This window comes from Vulpes vulpes, chromosome 13 (genome assembly GCF_048418805.1).
Source record: "Vulpes vulpes isolate BD-2025 chromosome 13, VulVul3, whole genome shotgun sequence".
NCBI classification, from domain to species: Eukaryota; Metazoa; Chordata; class Mammalia; order Carnivora; family Canidae; genus Vulpes; species Vulpes vulpes.
In genome coordinates this window covers 63,442,382-63,465,136 of record NC_132792.1, presented here as the reverse complement: position 1 = coordinate 63,465,136, position 22,755 = coordinate 63,442,382, and the positions used below count along the sequence as shown (strand labels likewise).

At 40.2% G+C, this 22,755-nt stretch overlaps 1 protein-coding gene across 4 annotated transcripts in view; it reads right to left on the bottom strand.

The window, feature by feature from the left end:
• The window catches only part of CRH (corticotropin releasing hormone), a 174,570-nt gene that overhangs the window by 70,881 nt on the left and 80,934 nt on the right, over nucleotides 1-22,755 (bottom strand). The window contains exon 3 of one of the 4 annotated variants that reach the window (XM_072734632.1): nucleotides 15,508-15,572. The exons of the other annotated variants lie outside the window; for them this stretch is intronic. The gene's annotated coding sequence lies outside the window, so the exon portion shown is untranslated. The remainder of the gene's footprint in view (nucleotides 1-15,507; nucleotides 15,573-22,755) is intronic. 4 annotated transcript variants of the gene reach the window in all.

Below are 22,755 nucleotides of genomic sequence, written 5' to 3'. Positions count from 1 at the left end.
GAATTCCTGAAATGCCTTTTCTGATTAAAAGCAGAACTTCCAAAAAACACCTCAAAAGAACTCAAATGTCACAAATCCCTTAGAAGCAACCATGGAAGATTCACTCTTCCACCCAGACGTTATCAAAAAACCTCTCTCCCAACTCTTTTCCTAAAAGCCCATTTATCTTTCCAAAAAGTCACTTGTTTTCTTTCCCTTAAATGCCCTTTAATCCCCACCCTTTCCCCTATTAAGAAATCATTTGTTTTCCATAAATGCCCTTCTCCCTTTTATTTTTCCCTATTAAGATGGTAAATAAGCCCCAAATTCTAACCACTTCTTTGAGTCACATTTTTCTGTGAACTCCCACGTACATACTCACATAATTAAAAATGTCTTTTCTCCCACTAATCAGTCTTTTGTTAGTTTAATTTGAAGGCCTCCAAACACTAAACCTAAGAGGGTAAAGGCAGTTTTTCCTCCCTTATACACACACTAATCTGTATGTGTGCATATGTATTTATGTGACTATATAGATATATAGATAGCGGTCAGATGGACAACCTCTCACACCTACAGAGGGCTCTTATGGAAGAATCTGTTTGAAGGAAAAGATCTATAGCTAAAACAAATAAAAAAGAAACAAAACACCTCATAAAGTGAGCCCATTTGCTCTGATGAAATTTGACTTAGTTTTACAAAAATATGAATGGCTAAGACCAGCCCCGCAGGCTGGAAGGTAAACTATAGCTCCCAATGTAGTGTAGGAACAAGAAATCCAAAATTAAAGACAAGAGATTAATATCTGAGCCTATTTTGCTAGATGTGACTGTCTCCCCCACAAGAGTCCCAGGCTGCAAGAAAGTAGTGACTCTTTCTGTTTTGTACATCATGGAATTCTCAGGGCCTAGCGGAGAGACTGGGACATGGCAGCTATTCAATGACTAGCTGTTGGACAAACAAATGAACAAAGTCTCCTGTGCTTGTCTAAGGAATTCTGGATTCTCAACTTGCTAAAGTAACTTTTGTAAGCTGCAGTATTTTAAAGATAAAAAAAGCATACAGACAATAACTATACCAAAGAGTTGTTTAAAGATTAAGATAGCTCATGTAAGATACATGACACAATGCCTAACACAAAAAAGTGTCCAAAAATAAATAAATAAATAAATAAATAAATTTTTAAAAAGTGTCCAATAACGATTATATTTATAATTAATATTACTATTAGTACTCCCTGGGCAAGACTGAAGTTTTTCCTTGGAGCACTTTTTTTTTTAATCCCTTAAAGAGGCAAGGTAGATGAAGGTTGGCTATTTTAGGCAAATTCGTTAACTTCTCTGAGTCTATATAGCTCTTTACTTTTAAACATGAATAATAATGCCTTCCTTCCAGGGTTGTTGTGGGGTAAGTAAGGTAGTGTAGATACTCATATAGTTGGGTTTCAATAAATATTAGCCAGTTGTCAATCAACTTACTTATCTTGGTGATGACAACGCTAATGGCTGCACTTGGGGGCATACATCCTATGAGTTTACATAGATCATTCAGTCTTCACAAGATAAGCATTATTAGCCTGATTTTATGATGTAGAAACTGACACTCTTAAGGATTAAGAAACTTGCTTGACATCACACAGCTAATAAGCATAGCAGTAGGATTAAAACTGACATGTTCCTCACCCCACAGCACATGATCACAGCACATGATCTCTTTTAGTCCTGTTACTTTTGCAAGCCTGGCCCCATGAACACCTGCCTACACTGTCTGCATTGTCCCCAAGAGGGCCATGTGTTTGAAAAGGAACCTTACCCTGCATGTCAAGGCTGAGAACCAGCACACCTCCACCCCTCATGAATCTGTCAGCCACAGAGACTGTCCACAGAAGGCAGGGGCAGGGCTGTCCTTTACACTGCTTGTAGAGGAGCAAATTTGTCATCCACCCATAAGCAAGTGTAAAGAATTTCCAGTCTGCATTTTAAATTGGCCTCATTTTATACCATTTTATCTCTGCTTTTTTTCCCCTTTCTCAACTTTTTTTAATCTGTACTTAATGTATGTTTGTTAGATATCTTAAAGCATATTCGGTTTAAGGGAGGAGTATCATAAAAAGCCAGCAAACATACTCCACAGAGGATTCACTTGAATGTCCTAGGTAAATCTAGAAACAACACTTTATAACAGAAGTACTGTAATAGGAGACAGAAGCCCTGCATCCCAGTCCAACTCCCTGCTGAGTGCCAGGTGAGTCACACAAGAAAACCACACAGCTTCACAACCAAGCTGCACCAAATTGCCTTGTTGAGCTCCAAGAAGCTGTACATGGACTCATGGTAGTCCTGGACACAGGTCTCCAGGAAAACCAGAGACAGCAAAGACACAGAGGCTTAGAAGCCTAACCTAGTACAAGGTGGGCAGGAAGACAGAACCAGTGACCACAGGACAAGGCAGGCTCGAAAGAAGGTCCAGGCCTTTCTTACAAGGCCAGTGCCACCAGCAACTGTCAAAGCAGAAGCAGAGTGCAGCAGGGAAATCTTGCACCTGGTGCCCCATCTCGAGGAACAACAGGGAACAAGATTTAAGCATTGTTTTCAGAGATGTAGTCTACCTTAAATCTTGCTGCCTTTTCAAGGCTAGTGTCTGTCATCAGTGCATGGTGAAACCCAAAATTTTGTCAAAAACCAAACCAGCTTCAGCTCTAGACAGGTGCTGGTAATGTTTTAGTTGCACAAGGGAAGGTGGGTATTTTTTTTAAACATAAATTAAATCATACATCTCCCTTGCCTAAAACCCTCCAATGGTTTCCTATTTCCCTTAAAATAAAATTCCAAGTCCTCACTGAACCTACAAGGGAATGGCCCCTGCCTGCCTCTCTGAGTGACCTCCTAACCCTCTCCCCTTCCTCACTGTACTTCAGTCACCAGAGCCCTCTCACGATCTAAAGGGCTGAGTTCACCCTGCTCTTTCTCTTAGCCTGAGATGTCCCCTTTCATGGAGTTCACATTCTGGCAGAAAGAAGCAACATAAAACAAGAAAGCAATGAGGACAAAATAAGTTCAGATGGTGATACTTCCATGAAAAAAATAAAACCAAGTACTAAGATGGACAGTGACTCTTTGGGTGTTTGGGGTATTAGCGGTGACCCCACTGAGGAGGTGCTGGCTCAGTTGAGACCCAGTAGCCAAGGTCTGTGTTCAGGCCTTGATTTCACACCACAGAACCACACCCTCATGCTATCCTTTCTGCACTAGGAGGTCCCATGTCACAGAAGGAACTGGCCTGGCACCACACTATCTGTGGATGGCATTTGGACCCAGAGTAACCTAGATCCAAATCATAAAGTGTTGCCTCCATAAATATTTGTGGCAAAAAGGCAAAAGCAAGAAAGAGAGAAGTAGTATGGGTCTTTCCCTATTTATACAGTTCCTCATGCTCCCAGCCACAAAGACTCTGACTTCCCTTTTGCAGAACTCTAGGCCTTCTCTCATCCAGGCAAGCCTAAAGGTCACAGCAGAAGATGCTGGGTTCCTGGGAGCATGGAAGTGTCCTTCCTACTCACTGGTACGTTAGCTGAAGCACTGACCATGAGGCATCTGACCTAGAGCCAGCCCTCAATAAAATATATGTTGACTAAGTAACTGAGAGTAAGCATAAAGGAAGATGGGTAAAGGCAATCAAGTTGCTCCCATCCCTGATGGTACTGTCCATCAAGGTGCCTTTGAGAGCATTATGGCAGGCCTCAAATTTAAGTATTCTTAAAAACACTGATTCCTAAATCTCACCCTCCAGATTCTGTACTTCTAGGCTGGGGAGCTGATATAGAGCCAGGCTAGGGAGTCATGGGATCCAATATTAAGGGTTTATTGACGACAGGAACCCATATGAGGATTTTCTCCTTTATTTGGTCAATGGCCCAGAATTTCTGGATAATGACAAAGCTGTGCCTTTCTCTGTGCTGTATGGAGTTTTTACCGTGTGGGCATCTGACAGATGTTAGTTGATTTTAATAGTAATGAAGCCTTTCCCTTAATCCTTCTGAGCATCTTCTAATGAGGAATCCAGTTCTGTCATCTCACTGTGAATGATTGGCTTACAGGTCTTGAGCTGAATATAATATAATTCATCTAGTTATGAGGCTGGAAAATGAGTATAACGTTCCTGAATGTAGCCAGCAGGTGTTGAGAAAGAGCCCAGGCCCTTAGCTCAGGCTGGGAGAAAAGTGAGTGCATGCTTCAATAGAAGCTTATTAAGTGCTACAAGCGTCACTTGAAAAGAAGGTGACAGAAAAACACCAATGGAAAACCGTCTTAAGGTAATCTAAAAGTAAATCTTAAAAGAGAGTTAGTTTAGGAAAAGATAAGGTATCAATGGAAAGAAATCAAATACCAAGCATGAGCTCCCAGCAGAGAGCCTAAAACAATACAGTGGTCTTTCCAGCAGGCAAGATATTATTAATAACACAGAGAAGACTTTTTTAAATGTACAGTTGTGAAGTACCTTTCCTTTAGACAGCATGTTTCCCTCTACAATAAGGATGATGACCATGGCTGGAACTGAGGTGAGGAAACTGAGGCATGTGGAGACTAAGCAAAATGAAGCTGCCTGAACAATCCACGGGGGAGGGGGGGGTGCGGGCAAAGTCAAACCCCACATGAGGGGCTATCCAGATGTAAAGCCCAGGATTGTGCCCACTGACATCAGCCCACAGCTCAAATTACAGCAATGTAGTAGAGTATAGATCAGAAAGATCAGAAGAATGAGAACAAGGTATCTGGATTAGGAGTTGTTAGGCTCAGACTGGGAGACTAGCTCAGATCTCTAAAATGGGTTTCCCAAAGGCTGACCCATGACCAAACACATCCACCTCTTAGGCTAGCCCCAGGCCAGCAAGATTGAGTAGCCACATATGGTCTGTCTGGTGTGAACTGGGGACCCCAGTTAGTGTAAGCCACCTGCAGCATAGCTAAATCACAGGTGACTTTGTCCACATAAGGTAAGAGCCTGGACAACATCCCCTAAGTTCCTCACATTTATCCAGGGCCCTGCAGGATTTCTCTACTAAGATGTTTCCCTGGATCCTCAAACTTAACAGGTCTAGAATGGCACCAATCTTCCAGCAGGCAACTGCTCCTCTTCTGTCCCCATTTCAATGAAACCACCAGCATCATCAGTCATTGTTCCCCCATCCCACCATTCTGTTCCACAGACAGCCAGTCACCATCTCCTCAGCAGCACCTCCTCTTGGCCCCTCTTCTCTTAGTGACTGCTTTGATTCTAGATCTTGTCAATCCCTGCCAGGCCTGCCACAGCAACCTCCCTCCCTAAGCACCACCCCTCGAAACTACATTTCTGTAATGCTACCAAGTTGACTGTGATGGAGTTCTTTTGTAGTTCCCCATCACTTTCAGAATTAAACCCAAACCTCTTAGCATGGTACCAGGCCAAGATCTTTATGATTTACACAATGCACCCTTCAAGTCATGATCCCAGGGTCCTGGGACCAAGGTCCTGGGATTGAGTCCTGCATTTGACTCCTGGCTCAGCGGGGAGCCTGATTCTCCTTCTCCCCCTTCTCCCCTGCTCATACTCTCTCTGTGTCTCTCTCACTATCTCTCTCTCTTTCTCTCTCTCTCTCTCTCTCTCTCTCTCAAATTAAAAAAAAAATCCTAACTCCAAATGAGGTCACATTCTGAGGTACTAAGGATTTAAGATTCTTACATATCTTTTGCAGGAAGGGACACTATTCAACTCATAACAGTCCTTAAAGCCACAGGTTAAGCATCACCTCCAGGCTGAGCTGGGTTGGGGGCCCTTTCCCCTGCACTTCCCTGATATCCTGCCTAGTCCCTGTCACATCATACTTACACTCCACTTATCTGTGCTTGCCCCATCCTACCATGACTCTGAGAACAGGAAACAAGACTTTCTTCTCTGTAGTCCCAGATCCTCCTCAGCCCAGTACTGGGTACATCATGGGCATCAAACATTTGTTGACGAATGAACACAGATGGTGGTGGATTTTACAAGCTGTGCCGCTGGCCCCATTGCCTCCCTTCACCACAGGAGTACAAGGGAACACATGGTCAGCAGGCTTAAGTGACCTCTGTCCAGACTCCAGCCTCAAGGACAACTAAGTGAGCTAGCAAATTTAGTCGATCTTTTACCAGCCTGGTCCTGACAGCTGGGAACTTCAGCAAAGACAGGGACTCATGGGGTGAAACTTCAGAATCTCCAAACCCTTGCCTTGAATGTCATCTTTCAAGCTCTATTCATGAATTGTTGCCAAAATGAAGAAAGTTTTTTTTTTTTTCTGAATGTTTGTTACTGACATTTCCCTGAGGCTTGTGAACCCATTCTTCTAGATGAAGATCCTTAAGGTAGAATAGCAACTGTAGACTTAGAGCTACAATGTGCAGTTCACTTCTCCTCCAGCATCTGGAGAAGTCAGGAGGTTGCAGATGTCACTGCTTCTTCACCTTCATGCCCCCTGAATGGCAAAGGCTACTTGGAGCTAGTCCCAGTCCCTGCTGTGGCTGGAGCAATCAAGAGCACTGCTTGGTGCCAGGCCTTTTACTTCTGTCTGCAGCACCTGGCCTTCTCAAAGCAAGTTTTATCTTTTTTTAAAAAATATTTATTTATTTATTTATTTATTTATTTATTTATTTATTTATTTATGATAGACATAGAGAGAGAGAGAGAGGCAGAGACAAAGGAAGAGGGAGAAGCAGGCTCTAGGCCGGGAGCCTGACGTGGGACTCGATCCCGGGACTCCAGGATCGCGCCCTGCGCCAAAGGCAGGTGCCAAACCGCTGAGCCACCCAGGGATCCCTCAAAGCAAGTTTTAAAATTAAAACCACTATCTTCCACCTCAACTATAGTAATAACACTGATGATTCATTTGGAAGTATGGGTCACAGCTGTCCTTCAATAATTGCCATGCCTAAGACTGTGCCTATGTCCAGCTTTTAATCTCCAACTAATGAACTGTGAAACAGGGCCATCATCTCTGTACAGGGCTACTCACCCAAGGGAGTCTAATCAATAAGTGTATGTTTAGATTCACTCTTTTGTTCTCAATGTGCTCTGGTGGGTTTGTGGCAGCATAAGTCCAATTTGTCTTACACACATCCTTTTAATGTGCTAAGATCCTTCACGGTGATGGCAAAATATGTGATTAGGTTGAGACAAGCAAGGCAACACAGGTGGGAACGTACTCATGCAGGAAGAATCCTGCCAATTCCTTGCTGCACAGATTCTATAATGTTCTGGAGAACATGAGCTCCACATCATTAGAGCCCCTGCTTTCCACCACTTGTCATTATACTAATAATGGCTAGCTTTTTACTGTATATCACTTCATTAATAATTGTGGCCATTTATTGAGCATCTGCTAAGTACAATTAAGCCTTCACAGCAATCCTAGCTGAAGCACATAGGCAAGAAAATGAAATAAAATGCATCTAAACAGGGAAGAACTAAAATTATCTGTTTGTAGATGATATGATCATATATATAGAAAACCCAAAGAGTCACCAGAAAACTGTTACAACTAATACACAAATTCAGTATTATTCAGGATACAAAGTTAACATACAAAAATCAATTGCATTTCTATATATTTACACTGAGATATCTGAAAGAGAAATAAAGAAGATAATCCTGTTTACAACAGCATCAAAAACAATAAAATACTTAGGAATATACTTAACCAAGAGGATAAAAGATCTGCTACACTGAAAGCTATCAGATATTGATGAAAGAAACTGAAGAAGACACAAATAAATGGAAAGATAATCTCATGTCTATGGATCAGAAGAATTAATACTATTAAAATGTTCACACTATCTAAAACCATCTATAGATTCAGTGCAATACCTATCAAAATTCCAATGGCATTTTTCACAGATATACAGAAAATAATCCTAAAATTCATATGCATACACAAAAGGCCTTAAATACTCCAAGCAATTTTAAGACAGGAGAACAAAACTGGAGGTATTATACTAATTTTAACCTACATTACAAAGCTATAGTAATCAAAACAGTATAGCCCTGGCATAAAAATAGACATGTAGATCAGTGGAACAGAATCAAGACCTGGCATATAGGGTCAACTAATACCTGACGAGGGAACCAAGAATACTAAATGGGTAAAAGATAGTCATTTCAATAAATAGTGCCAGTTCAATAAAATTGGATATTCACATGCAAAAGAATGATACCAGACCGCTATCTTACACCACTCACAAAAATTAACTTGAAATGGATTAAAGACTAAAATACAAGAAATTGTAAAACCCCTAGAAGAAAATATGGCGAAAAAGCTTCTTGACATTGGTCTTGGCAACAATTTTTGGCTACGACACAAAAAGTACAAGCAACAAAAATAAAACTAAACAAGTGGTACTACATCAAACTAAAAATCTTCTGCACAGTGAAAGAAACAATCAACAAAATGAAGAGGCAACCTATGGAATGGGAGAAAATACAAGCAAATCATATATCAGATAAGGGGTTAATATCCAAAACATATAAAGAACTCATACAATTCAAGAGCAAAATAACAATAATCTGATTAAGAAATGGGCAGAGAATCTGAGTAGACATTTTTCCAAAAGACATACAAATGGCCAATGGTACATGAAAAGATATTCAGCATCATTGATCATCAGGGAAGGACAAATCAAAATGACAATGAGATAAATGAGATATCATCTCACACTTTCAGAATGGCTATTATCAAAAAGACGAGAGATAATAAGTGCTGGCATGGATATGGAGAAAAGGAAACCTTTTTGCACTGTTGGTGGAAATGTAAATTAATGCAGCCACTATGGAAAACAGTATAAGGTTCCTCCAAAAAAGCTAAAAATAGAGCTACCAAATGATCCAGCAATCCTTCTTCTGGATAAGTACCTTAAGAAAATAAAACCACTGTCTCAAAGAGATATCTGTTTCCCCCACCACCATGTTCATTGCAGCATTATTTACAATAGCCAAGACACAGAAACAACCAGAGTGTCCACTGATGGATAAATGGATAAAGAAGATGTGGTACACATGTACATGTACACACACACACACACACACACACATACACACCCTGAGGAAAATTTTATAGCCATAAAAAAGGAAACAAATCTTGCCATTTGCAACAACATGGATGGACCTTGAGGGCATTATGCTAAATGAAATAGGTCAGATAGACAAATACTCTATGATCTTACTTATATGTGGGGTCTAAGAAAAGCCAAACTCATAGCAAAGAGATTAGAAAGGTGTCTGCCAGGGTCTGGGAGTTGGAAGAATTGTGAAAGATGCTGGTTAAAAACTTCTAATTGTAAGAAAATAATATATAGCATGGTGACTATAATTAATAATATCTGTATTAAATACTTTAAAGTTGGTAAGAGAGATCTCAAATGTCCTCATCATGCACAAAAATACTGTAATTACGTGAGGTGATGCATATGTTAATTAACCTTATTATAGTAATGTAGTAATCACTTTGCAATACAGATGTATTGCAAATCATTATACTGTATCAAATCATTATACTGTATACCTTTATCTCACACAGTATATGTCAATTATATCTCAAGAACACTGGAAAAGAAAAGCCTTCACAGTAACTCTCTGAATCCTTGTTCCCACTCTGTTAGAGAAGAAACTTATGGCTTATTTGCCAAATGCTCACAGGGTCAGTAGGTGGCAAAGCTAGCAGGCCAGCCCAGTATGTTCACTCCTGGCCCATAGTCTTGGCTAAATCATTTTTAACACCTTCAGGTCTCCAGAAATCAGAGTCAGAAATAAAACTCGGAATGGGATAAAACTGAACTTTGTCCTCCTGCACTTCCAGCACAGAGCACATAAACCAATCTTACTGACAACTGGAATCTTCCTCAATTGTGTCCTCCACCCCCTGCCACCCCCAGTTGTTGACGCAAATGGTGGGATGAGGCAAGAAGGCCACCCGAGTGGAAGCACAGAATGAAACAGCTCCAAAGTGATGAAAATAACCTCTCTGTACTCAAGTAAACCTCCAGCATATTGGGCCCTGTGGGGATCCTTGCAGAGCCTCGATGTAACAGCTGTGACTTAAGTTCCTGTCCCCACACTTTCTACAGACTATGCAGAAATGACACAGGCTCCTGTATGCCTCACAGGGAAAATAACTCACCTCCCACCAGGCAAGCAGAGACAAACATATGTCATGGGCTCCTACAGATGTCAATCCTTCCATCAAGTCAAGAGGCCAGACTGGACAGGAATCCAGGGCTTGAGTCTCAAAGGTTGGCAGGAATTGAATATATAAAGAGAGGAATCCGGGAAAGGGCCTCAGCTGACCCCAAAAGACAGGATCAAGTACATATTTTTTTTTAATCACTTCTAATTCATGCACATTGGTAAAATGACGATGCGCCTGGGAACATTTACCAAACTGGAATCATGACATTTCATTAAAGCATTGTTGACTCTGCAGGAGACGCTGGAGGTGCTAAAGGAGAAGAGCCTGCAACCCCCTTGCTTAAAGCCTTTCAGTGGTTTATATTCTCTTTGGAAGAAAGTCTCAGCATCTTGGCCTGTACAATGTGGCTCCTACCCTAGCCCTAGGCCACCCCATGCCTGTGCTCTTGAGCTTCCATAGATGCCCTAATACACCTTGCTCTCCTATCTCCAAAGTAGCTGTACCCGTACCCACATCATTATCTCCATGCCCTCCTCACCAGCTGACAGCTACTCATCATTCAGATCTCCATTAACTACCTCCTCCTAGACCCCTCTTGGCTCCCCCCATGTGTAGGTCAGACACTTCTAAGCTCCCTCCTAATACCTCTATTCTCTATCAAGGCACTCATGCTGATGGAAACTGCTTGTTACTAGACAGAAATCCCCCTGAGGGTAGGATCCAGATCACTTCCCTGTTACTGCACATCGAGTAAGCAATATTGTACTGGAAACATAAACCACAAATGAATGGAGCAAATGAATTCAGAGATAAAGCCTGATTTATTCTCTCTGCCCCTGATAGGTCTTTTCCATCTGCTCTAAAAATAGACTTCTCTAGTCTTGTCGGCAGGTCTGTCCAAGCAGGGAATGCCAAGCCAAGGATTCACTCAAATTCTTTAAGTTTTGACTGTCTTCCATTAAAAATATGATCCATAAACCTGGACCAAGGCTCCATCCATCAGACACCAAAGGCCAAGCCTGACATCATCAATAACAGGGCTGATCTTGCCGTCAGCACCAGGAGATGAAGAGTGATTCGGGCCCAGCAGCTCAGGGACACCGGCAGCTGTACCAGCTCTGACAGATGACCCTGCATGTACAAAGAGCATGTCTAAAAAGCAAAGAGGCCTCCTATACAGCAAGATGAGAACTGCACACATAGGAAGCTTAGCTGGTTGAGAAAAATTAGTAAAAGGTTACTTTGTCATTTAGATGTATATTCATTTCTCATCTGAATTAAGCATATACTACATTTTCTATATGAATAAAAACATGCTGCCAATGAACAATGACCTATGCAGGAGAAGGAAACCCAATGTAAATTCCTTTTAATACTAGAGCAGGAGAGTAAAACTGTCTCTTTACTATTAAGGTTAATCTGATTAGATTGGAGAGTTTCTTGGCATTTTTCTGCCTTTGGAGTTGTTTGAAGGAGGCTTCAGGGGAAAAGCAACAATTTCCAGTGAACCCAAATACAGCAGCCGCCCCTATAAAAACTCAACACGAGAGGACTTACACCCAACATCCTCCCCAACTCTGAAAAGTGGTCCAGAGAAGACACCTTTCAGGCTTTTCACCCAGTTCTCAACAACCTCCTTTCTCTGGAAAATGCCCTTTGCCAAACTAGACATTCCAGGCATATTTATACTCTGCGACCTACCCTCCTGGCTATGGTAACCTATGTTGGACCAGAATTGGAAATTTGGAATTGGGGCTAAGAATGTCCAGTTTCAATCTGGGCTGGTCCCGTAAGCAGGGAAAGCACAGGGTCGTTGCAGACAGCCATTCTCTACCAAGTGGACAGGGGAAAGAGTATGACAGTGTGTGGAAAAAAGCAGCAGGAAGCAGCTGCAGGGATAAGAGAGGGACTTTCTGGATTCCCTCACCCAGACCCCCTCTGCTCCCTTCCTCCAACACCATCCCTTCTGGCCTGGACTCCTGTCCACTGTAAATGAATTCCTGGACAACCTCAGACTCTTATGTTTTTGTTTTTTTTTTTTTTTTAACCTCAGACTCTTAGAGCTCTGCTTCCATCTGACTGATCCTCCTCAACTTGATTGAAAGCTGGATCGGAAGAGCATCGATTTCAGTGCTACATCATGTTTATCTCCCCAGGTCATAAATGCACATACACATTGCTTCCCTGGCACTCACTCAGGGTGTACTCAACACATATTTATTGGATGACTAATGATATCACTGTCCTTGAAGGCCTCTCAGTGGAGAACGCTCATCCACTTGCTTCCCACACATTACGAAGACAGGTGGACATTCTTCCTGCTTCCTCCTGCTGCTTCTAGACACCACTCCTCCTCCCTTAAAAACAAAAACAAAACACCAAAAAGCCAACAACAGCTATTCTTCTCTGAGGCTTATGACATCACAGTCATCCACCCAGCTCAACTGCATTATTCAAACAAGTTTGCTTCTCCGTGTTACACTCAGTCCATTTTGGGGTAACACTTGGTAATGGCCTGGTGAGAACTGGTATGTCTCAGGGTAGCTACATGGTTGAGACTACATATGCTAGATAAAGGGGACAGTTCAGTCAATTCTGGTCAGTTCCACTCATGCAAGCAGCTAAACTAGATAAGTTGGCTTTCAGAAAAAGCTCATCTCCCTCGACAATAAGTGCTTTGACCTGGTAGAGCTCCTCACTAAAATTGAACTGAGTGGACATTACAGCTTTTGGTATTTCTCTAAGACAATTTCTTTGGCACAATGAGTAATACCCTAGATTCTTTACATTTCATCAGCACCAAGACCTAAAACACCATTCATTTGTTCTACATTGTACAGAGCCAGGATAAGGAAGATGTCCCAGGAATGACCATAGCTGTTGGCAAGGTAATGCAGTTTCCCTTTATAAGGTCCTCATGACCTGTATGTAGTTCAATTATCTCTGAGCAATTAAATCCTAATGGGGAAAAGTACTGAAAAGAAAATTGCAATTATATACATGTGTAGCTGCCTGCACCACACTTCAAACCCCTTTTATTTCTTGGTCTCTGTGTAACACGAGAGCTATGTAGAAAACAATTAGGACCAGAGAGCTTCTTCCTACATAATCAGAGAGCACATCACTAGTGTGATTCCCAGCCTGACACAGAAGCTGTGGGGGTAAAAGCCATTTGTCCAACCTAGCAGGCAAGGTATAATTTCACATGCTTTCCCAGGACCCTAATGAAACTCAAAAAAACAGAGTTGAATTGTTTGGCACTGAAAAATCAGATTCCTTGGTGCCCAACTGCTGCTCACTGCTTCCTACGCAAGGAGAATCATGCAGATGGGTAAAAGAAGACATAGGAGGCTATGGTAAAAGTGACAATTTGCATACAGCCAAGCAATACCCTTGACCAAATCCAGATACCTCCAAGGAAGCTCCAATAATAAGTAGGTACACATACATTTCTGCAGAGTCACACCCACTGGCATGTTGGGTGCACAGAACAGTAGTAATGACTGATTCTAAGAATCAGCCCAGGAGAGTCTGGCCATAAGGTACTCATAACAGAGTAACATGTACCACTACATGTGCGTGCACACACACACACACACACACACACACACACACACACATTGTCCTTGCCTCCTGCCTACCTGAAGCAGCTCCTGCATATAGTACAAAGAAGTCCTGGACGGTCACAGGTAGGTGGGATAACAGTGATGTTTTACATCCTCTTACTCATTAGTCTTGGTTGTTGCTTAAACTGTCAGGCTCAAAACTTATAATCAAATGATAAAATTATCCGAAGCCATCATGTACATCTTACTTTCCATTTCAATATTATATCATATGAATTATGTGCCATTGTATAGCTCTAAAGCATGCAATTGGCTCATAAAATCTTTAATGTTCCAGTTGTCCATCTTAGGAAATATCAATCAAAATAGATACAATATGCTGCATGAGATTCCTTTTCCAATTCAGGTCCTCACCAAGACATTCAACCAAGCATGTGAGCATATCTAAATTCAATGTTCATGGCCATGAACAATGTCTGAAGCTGACTTCAGATGAAAAATTACTGAGCCTTCTCTCACTGACCACCTCCCAGACTGTCCTCCTACTTCCTAGTCACATCTCTTAGACCTTCCATGCCCACTATCCTGCCAGTTGCCTCACTCCATTCTTCCACACTCTGTCAAGGAGAGGGCCTGGACCCCTCCCCTAAAAAAATGCAGCAATTATCACTAAATTACAATGTCCCTGACACTGACCAAACTAGATATTTCAGACCTAAATTGATTCTAGGAAGCTTGGGGTAAATTTATCAGATAGTTGCTAAAATCTATGCTTCGATTAGGGGTAGCTACATATGGGCTGATTGAACTATTCCAGGAAAATGGCTTGGTCATTCAAAAATCTGACAGTCAAGGGCTCAATTCAGGCATGTTTGGATTGGGGAAATGACATAGTTGATGGGAGAAAGGAGAAATATACAGAGGCAGCAAGATTCTCCTCCTCATGGGAAGAGAGGGGACCAGAGAGAGGCTTACAGTAGGTGTTTGAAAAGTTTAGAGTTGGGATCCCTGGGTGGCTCAGCAGTTAAGCATCTGCCTTCGGCTAAGGGTGTGATTCTGGAGTCCCAGGATTGAGTCCCACATTGAACTCCTTGCATGGAGCCTGCTTCTCCCTCTGCCTCTCTCTGTGTGTCTCTCATGAATAAATAAATAAATAAAATCTTTTAAAAAAAAGTTTAGAGTTCTGTTTTAAAGCCCAATGTTTTATTCAAGACTATTTGATGAATTAGTTTTGATATAAACTAGTATCTTCTTAGGTTTACATTAACATAATCTGCACAGCAATATTCATTTTGGCATGGTTTATGCTGAAAAACTGGAAGTCTATAAATGAGAGAACATAGTTAAAATAAGTGACTTCACTCAATGGAATATTATGACATAATTAAAACATGGATTCTGAAGAGTGTTATACTATGGAAAATACTTAAGAAGTAATGATAAATCAAATGACAAAGGGAACAAAAGTACACATATGTTATGATTTCACATTTTAAAATAAAACTTATGCAAAGAAAAATATAGTGGGGCAGATAGTGCACCAAAATATAAACTGTAGATATGCTTAGATGATGGGGTTATAGTCTTTTTTCTCTTCTTTTCTATATACCTTTGTTTTCCAAACCTAATGAGCATGGACAATTTTTAGTGAACATATTCTATAATAGACACTTATTTTAAAACATAAGAAAACTGTCTCAGAGGCCACACTATAAAAACCAGAGGGAATCAGAAAAAAGTAGGTAAGAAAATCACAATATGAAACTAACCTACCTGTTCATCTGATGAAAGATGAGGGAAAGCTGAAGTGATTTTGAAGCTACCAGGGCAACTGCCCTCTAGAAAAAAAAAAACATCATGAGACTTAATGCTGTGGACATGACCCCACATTTTTCCTTTTTCTCTTTTGCTTTACCACAGGGAAACAAAGATCAAGCAACACTTTCCTTCTGAGAACTAGAAGCAGGCCACTAAAAGCATGCTTTCACCTGGTACATTTTAATTTTTACTCCTCTGCTACTTACAAGGGTTTGAGCATACTTCCTGCTCTGAAACTCTGAGAAACTAAAGTTAGATCCCAGGTACCATACACATCCTAAAAGAACTGTAATTCCAGAGCAGGTTTTCAAACCCTAAGAAGACTGCATTCCTGCATACTGTCATCTCTCTGCACAAATTTCAACTTTGTCTTATTCATTATTGCAAATCCAATGCCTAGCACAGTGCATGGTACCAAAGGATGCCTCATATATTTGCTGAATGTTTTAAAAATATTTTCTTAGAATCAAGATTAGCCTTAGTAGAAACTGAAGTGAGTTCAAGTGAGTAAAAAAATATACTTTATCATATTTAAGTATTGGGTTTTTTAATCTGCTATGACTATATGTTATTTGGACAAATAACTCTACTGTTTTAATGAGTTTTACAATTGGCCAAATTAACACGTGGCATCACCCTTCACATAGTTATTTACACATGAGAAAAAGAAGCTGAAGCCAGACACCACCAACCACCCAGTGCAACTTATGTGGATCACTGACAGACTACAAAGGAAGAAATCAACAGCCTCTGGAACATTACCCTTGCAAATCTGAACCTATGGAATGATGGTGATTGTTCATGAGGAGTTGATCCTAACCATTCCCAGGAAGTATACCTGAGGGACAGCCATTTGATACCAGCGCTGGAAGGAAAACAGGACCAGCCATGTTGAAACCTCACAGCCAGTGACTGGACCAAAATAACTGGTACTGCCAAGAATCTCCAATGATGCTGTGTCTGATGCACTTTGACAGGTGCCACCTGAAAGCCCAATTCAATCAAAGTTGGTTTTGCGCTACATTTCCACTAATTAGTTTACAGTATGTCTCTCGTTGTGCTACACAGACAGAAAAATTCAAAGATTTCACTGGCTTCTTCCGATCCTGGCAGTTCTTTAGCTCTTAGACATATTCTCCATGAAGAGTTCTATGGATTCTTCAAAAGGAGTATGAAATAATAAAATTATAATAATCATAATAGTCATAATAACAAAAGTGCTTTAAATAAGTGAAGTTCTGGCAGGTTTTAAGTGTTCTTCTATTTAATATCTTCATAGAGTCAAAAATAAGAAACAAAATTTAGAAAAACTTTTAAGGAAATGGAATTAGAATTTAACAAAAAGAGCCACACAATAGTATCTTTCAACTGTGGGAATGGCTTTCACATAACAAGAAGCTACTTTTCATTTAACAAAGAACAAGGAGAGCCTGGCTTTAGTTGAAACTTGAGGAATTTAACTTAGGTAATATGTTATCTTTTGTTCTCTGGTATTCTTTCCCAGGGCCTTTTTTAAAGCAGGGTACCTTCTTATCTTGCCAAGTTGCTTTTAAACAATTTAACCTGAATGCAGAAGATGGAACAGATGGTCTTTTAAAAACTCTCCATATTCAAGATGCTGGACATTCAAGAGCTCAAAACACCGGACACATTTTCATACAGGTGATAACCTAATAACTTTCTCATCCATTTAAACCTATTGGTTGATTTCTTCTCATTATTAGGTACAGTCTACTTTTCCTCCAACTGTTCTCACCTGTTTCCTCTGACCTTTTCATCCTATCCAAGACCCTGTGAACTCACACTATGTTTTCTGCAATATACAGGGAGCTTTCCTCTTAAACCATGCAGTTGTCTAAAAAAGGAGAATTGTTGGGGATCCCTGGGTGGCTCAGCGGTTTAGTGCCTGCCTTTGGCCCAGGGCATGATCCTGGGGTCCTGGGATCAAGTCCTGCATCAGCCTCCCTGCATGGAGCCTGCTTCAACCTCTGCCTATGTCTCTGCCTCTCTGTCTCTCATGAATAAATAAATAAAATCTTTTAAAAATTAAAAAGGAGAATTATTAACCACAGGGTCTTGTTCAAATTCCCACATAGGAAATTACATTTTACCTCCCTATAATTTCCCCTGTCATTTATTCAGAAATACTATTTAATATCCCTCTCAAAATAAAACCTGTTGCAGAGACGGCTGCCTCAGAGGGGCCTGCCTTTTCTAGCACAGAGGAGATGATGTTTCAGAGATGTATGACTAATACTCCTGGGGCAGGAGCTGAGTACACTGGGATCCTTTGGGAGTAAAGGTACCTCCAAAGGATCAAATTGATTTTTATTTTATGAGTGTAGTAGACAGTCCCATTAGACAGATTTTTTTCCCTCCAGCATTCTGCAGCATCTTCTGAGGTTCAGAATCAAGCCAAGAGCTTCTTGGTAATATTGTGTGGATGACGCATTACACAGAGCTGATTCTGTGACATCATGTCATCTTGTTCTCAGAGCAACCTGATGTGCCTGCCCTGCACACCCCAGCACTGTGAGTCACTGTATGATATATTGTCCAGGAAATGCAAAATGATGCTCTTCTTAAAAACTCATGATTAAAAAATTGAGGCTTCCGGCTAGGGAATGTAGAGTGAAAAAAGTAAACTCTCAAGAGGGATTTCTCTTGAATGAAGAGTTCTCATTCTTGTTTTTCTTTTCATTATTGTTTGAGATCCTACAAGGGATTGTAGTTTATAAATAACCATGGTAAGTGGTTCTTTTCTTCAATATTTTATTGTCACAAAAATTATTTTTCACTAACCAGAACTTCCCATTTTGAACAGCTATGCCACTCCACATCCTAAGAAGCTTTTACCACCAATATGACTGAATATCTATATGTGGATTATGGATGTTGAATACAATTGCCTAAATAAGCATCACTCATGTCTGAAGGATTCTGCAACGCAAAACAATCCAGATACATACAAACTTACAGTGAATTTTGACAATGATAGAATAAAGTAAAAATCAAGGATAATCTACTAAAGAGAAAAATTAAAATTTAGTCTTATCCAAATATTTCCAACCTGAACCCAAAAAATCATGTGCTGGACTCCAAACAGTGAGAATTCAAAGTTTAAAAATCTTTTCTTCTTCTGTCTCCACCTTCCAAATTTCAGTAAATAAAAGAATTGGTGAACCAAAGATCCAGGGAACAAAACATGCAGGGAAAAATAGAAGCAGCAGACATTAATCAAGCTGAGATGTTAACAAGGACAGAACCTCTTTCTGGCAAGGCTGACCTTTCCAACCCAGTACATAGTACTTGTCATTCCCAGAGCTTAAGACACTAGGACAGCCAGACAAATACCAAGAGCCCAGACCCCCAGGGTTCAAAAATAATCAGGCAAAGAGCATGCATTAAATACCCTCCCTGGCCTCAAAACCACCATCCTTTTCCAATTAGAAATGCACTGTTGGGGTGCTTCGGCAGCTCAGTTGGCTGGGCATCTCTTGGTTTCGGCTCCAGTCATGATCACAGAGTTGTGACATCTAGCCCTGCATGGAACCTGCTTGAGATTCTCTTGCCCTCTCTGCCCCTCTCCCACAAATTGCGCATGCTTTCTCTAAAGAAAAGAAAAGGAAAAAAAGAAAAAAAGAAAAGAAAAGAAAGAAAAGAAAAGAAAAGAAAAGAAAAGAAAAGAAAAGAAAAGAAAAAGAAAAGAAAAGAACTGTTAGTGAAAGGGCAGCATCATTTGGGACTTTGGATGCTACAGGTTCAATTTGGACCAATGTATAGTTAAATCCCAAGGAAGTATGCCCCATGAAGGTGCGGGTTCCGTGGAGGAGGGATCACTCTGGGTAGTCACTTAACTGGCAAAGAAATCCCTGGAGGGAACCCCGGGTGGCGCAATGGTTTAGCACCTGCCTTTGGCCCAGGGCACGATCCTGGAGATCCGGGATCGAATCCCACGTCGGGCTCCCAGTGCATGGAGCCTGCTTCTCCCTCTGCCTCTCTCTCTCTCTCTCTCTCTCTCTCTCTCTCTCTCTCTCTATCATAAATAAATAAAAATTAAAAAAAAAAAAAAAAAAGAAATCCCTGGAGCCCACAGTTGGATCTGGAGGTCAACCAACCAGGCAGAACCTGATGGACCCTCTCGACCCAGACACTCTAATATACCCCCAGAGGAATTTTAGTTCTCTCTGTGCCACAGTCCATTTATCTAATAGCAAAGAGCCATGAGGGTCACTTAAGTCCCTTCACTAGGTCTGCAGCTAAAAATTCAGGAGGTGCTTCCAGAGGTACTTCATGTTACAGGTACATCATGCCTAGCAATGCATTCCCTTTGGCTTCATGACTAGAGCACAGCTGGAGGTAGCAGGTGAGAAACAGAATAACTTTGTCCTTTTCCCAGTATTTTGCTGAGCCAGCTATGGGAGACTTTACTAGAGTCCCAAATGGGTTCAAAGTCAATGTCCTAGAAGAAATAGTAATGATTATAGCTCTTTTTAAAAAGTTGTCAAAATTTCAGTTATAATGATGTTCATCTAAGAACCTAGAAATAATGGTAATAGCAAGGCTTAAAATTAATACAAAAGAATGAAAGATACCCAAAGGCATCTAAGGCAAGATGGTTCCCAGGCTTACAGTTTTATCATAACTTCATTGAAAGCAACTGCTATTTTTAAAAAGTCTGAGTCAATCAGATGAACAATAGTCACTATGGAAGCCTAGCTATTGATACTACAAAAAAAAACAACTTAATGGTTGCATAGGTGGAAACTGTCAAACTGTTTTCCAGAAAGGCTGTGCTGTTTTACATTCTCAACAGCAATGTATTAGTGATCCAGCTTCTCTGTATCCTTGTCAGCACTTAGTATTATCACATTGTTTTAGTCATTCTGGTAGGTGTATAGTAATATCTCATTGTAGTTCTAATTTGCATTTCCCTAATGGATAATGATCTTGTACACCTTTTTGTGTGTTCGTTTGCCCTGTATACATCCACTTTGGTGGAATGTCTCTTCATGTCTTTTGACTATTTAATAATTGGATTATTCTTTTACTGTTGAAGTTTGAGAGTTCTTTAGAACTAGATACTAGTTCGTTGTCACATGATGTGGTTTGCAAGTATGTCCTCCTAGTCTGTAGCTCTTCTTTTATACTCTCAATGAGGTCTTTCAAAGAGCAAATGTTTTAAACTCAAATCAAGTCCAATTCATCAAGTTTCCTTTTATGAATTGTGGTTTTGGTGTCCACCCTAAGAACTCTTTGCCTAGCCCCAGATCTCAAACTGATTTTCCCATATATTTTTTCCTAAAAGTTTTATAATTCTGCACTTTACATTTAAGTCCAAGATCGATTTTGAGTTAAATTTTGTGTTGTGTGCGCTGTGGCAACACGATCAGGGTCCCAAGGATAAGGGGATGAGGAAAATAAAAGAAAATTAAAGAGATGGGGACAGGAGGGACACAGTGGATGATGTCCAAGCAGTGCCAGCTTTATTCAAGGTTCTACAACATTTTATAGCATGAGCAAAACAAAGCTAAGAAGGTATATATTTTTAGCATGTTTGTGAAACCCTCCAAAGTTCCCCTTTTTCAGCATGTAAGACAGACTCATGGGTGCCAGAAGACCTTGGTAAATAGATAAGCTTGTTGCTCCAGATGTGCATACTTCAAAGGAATATTAGATATGGTAAACAGACCAGCAAGGACAGCACAGACCCTTATTTACATTTATGACCAGGTCAGAATAAGTTGTATCTATTGTGTTATGTGGGCGATCACGTACAAGCGAGCCCTGAGAACCATTGCTCAAGCCCTTTCTCAAGCATCACCCAACTATTCACCCTTTAGGCTCCCAAGCCTTTTGAGTGAATGAGGGACGCAAGTCCAGGCCTGGTTTGGTTCAGTTACTCCAGCTAGTCCATGGTCGCCCACAATTTTGTATAAGACATAAGGTTTAGGCAAGATTTATTTTCCTCTGCTTGTCCAACTTCTCCAGGACCATTTGTTATAAAAGTTATCCTTCCTGTATTTAATTCCTTTTATACTTTGGTCAAAATTGGTTGGGCAAATCTGTATAGGTCTATTTCTGAGTTCTCTACTTCATTTCATTGATCTATGTGTCTAACTCTCTATGCATACCAAACAATATTGATTAGTGTTGCTTTATAATTAGTTTTGAAATTGGAGTGATTCTTCCTACGCTATTCCTCTGTTTCAAAACTGTTTATTCTAGTTCCTTTGCATTTACATATAAATTTTAAAATAATCCTGTCTTCATCTATAAAAATCTTGCTTAGATTTTGATAAGAATTGCATTAAACATGCACATTCTATTTGGAGAGAATTGACATCTTGCTATGCTGAGTCTTCAAAACCATGAATATATGTCTATTTATTTAGACCTTTGATTATTTTATTTATATTTTCTATGATATTAATAAAGCCACTCTTGATTTATTTTGGTTAATGTTTACAATTTTCATCTTTTTCCATCTTTTTACTCTCAATCTTTATTGTTATATTTGAGGTGAGTTTCTTATGGACATCATATAGTTAGTTGGGCCATGTTTTTTAATATACTCTGTCAATCTCTGTCTTATAGTTTGTATATTTGAACCATTGACATTTAATGTAATTATTGATACATTGTGGCTTAAGGATGTCATTGTATTTCTTGTTTCTCTTTGTTCTTCCAGTTTTCCATTTCTGTTTTCTTTGGCCTGTCTTAAACATTTCCTAATGTCACTTAAAAATTTTTAAAAATCCATTTAGATTTATCTATATTATTTTTGAATGCCTCTTTGTAGTTTTTTAGTGGTTGCTCAGGGTACTACATTATATATAGATAACATACCTCTACTAATACCATGAGAGCAGAGAAGTGGTCTCATTACCACTGAGAAGTGATGAGAATCCTAACTCTCTACTAGGTCCCCTCCCACAGCTCTCCAGCATAGAGGTTTCCTTGTTACAAAGTGAAGGAGTCTTTTCCAATGTGGGTTAAGGTAGGACCATGGTTTTCCTGTGATGTTTGACTGGAGTAGAGCACTTATTATCTAAATGTTTTCTGTCTTAGATTGGGCCAGAGTGGGGGAGGTATAAAAAAAAAGTTTTCTGTCTTTAAAAATTAAATAAACAAATAAATAATAGTTTTCTGTCTTCCTAAATTGACTCTTAGTCCTCTGGCTACAGACAGCAGGCTTATGTT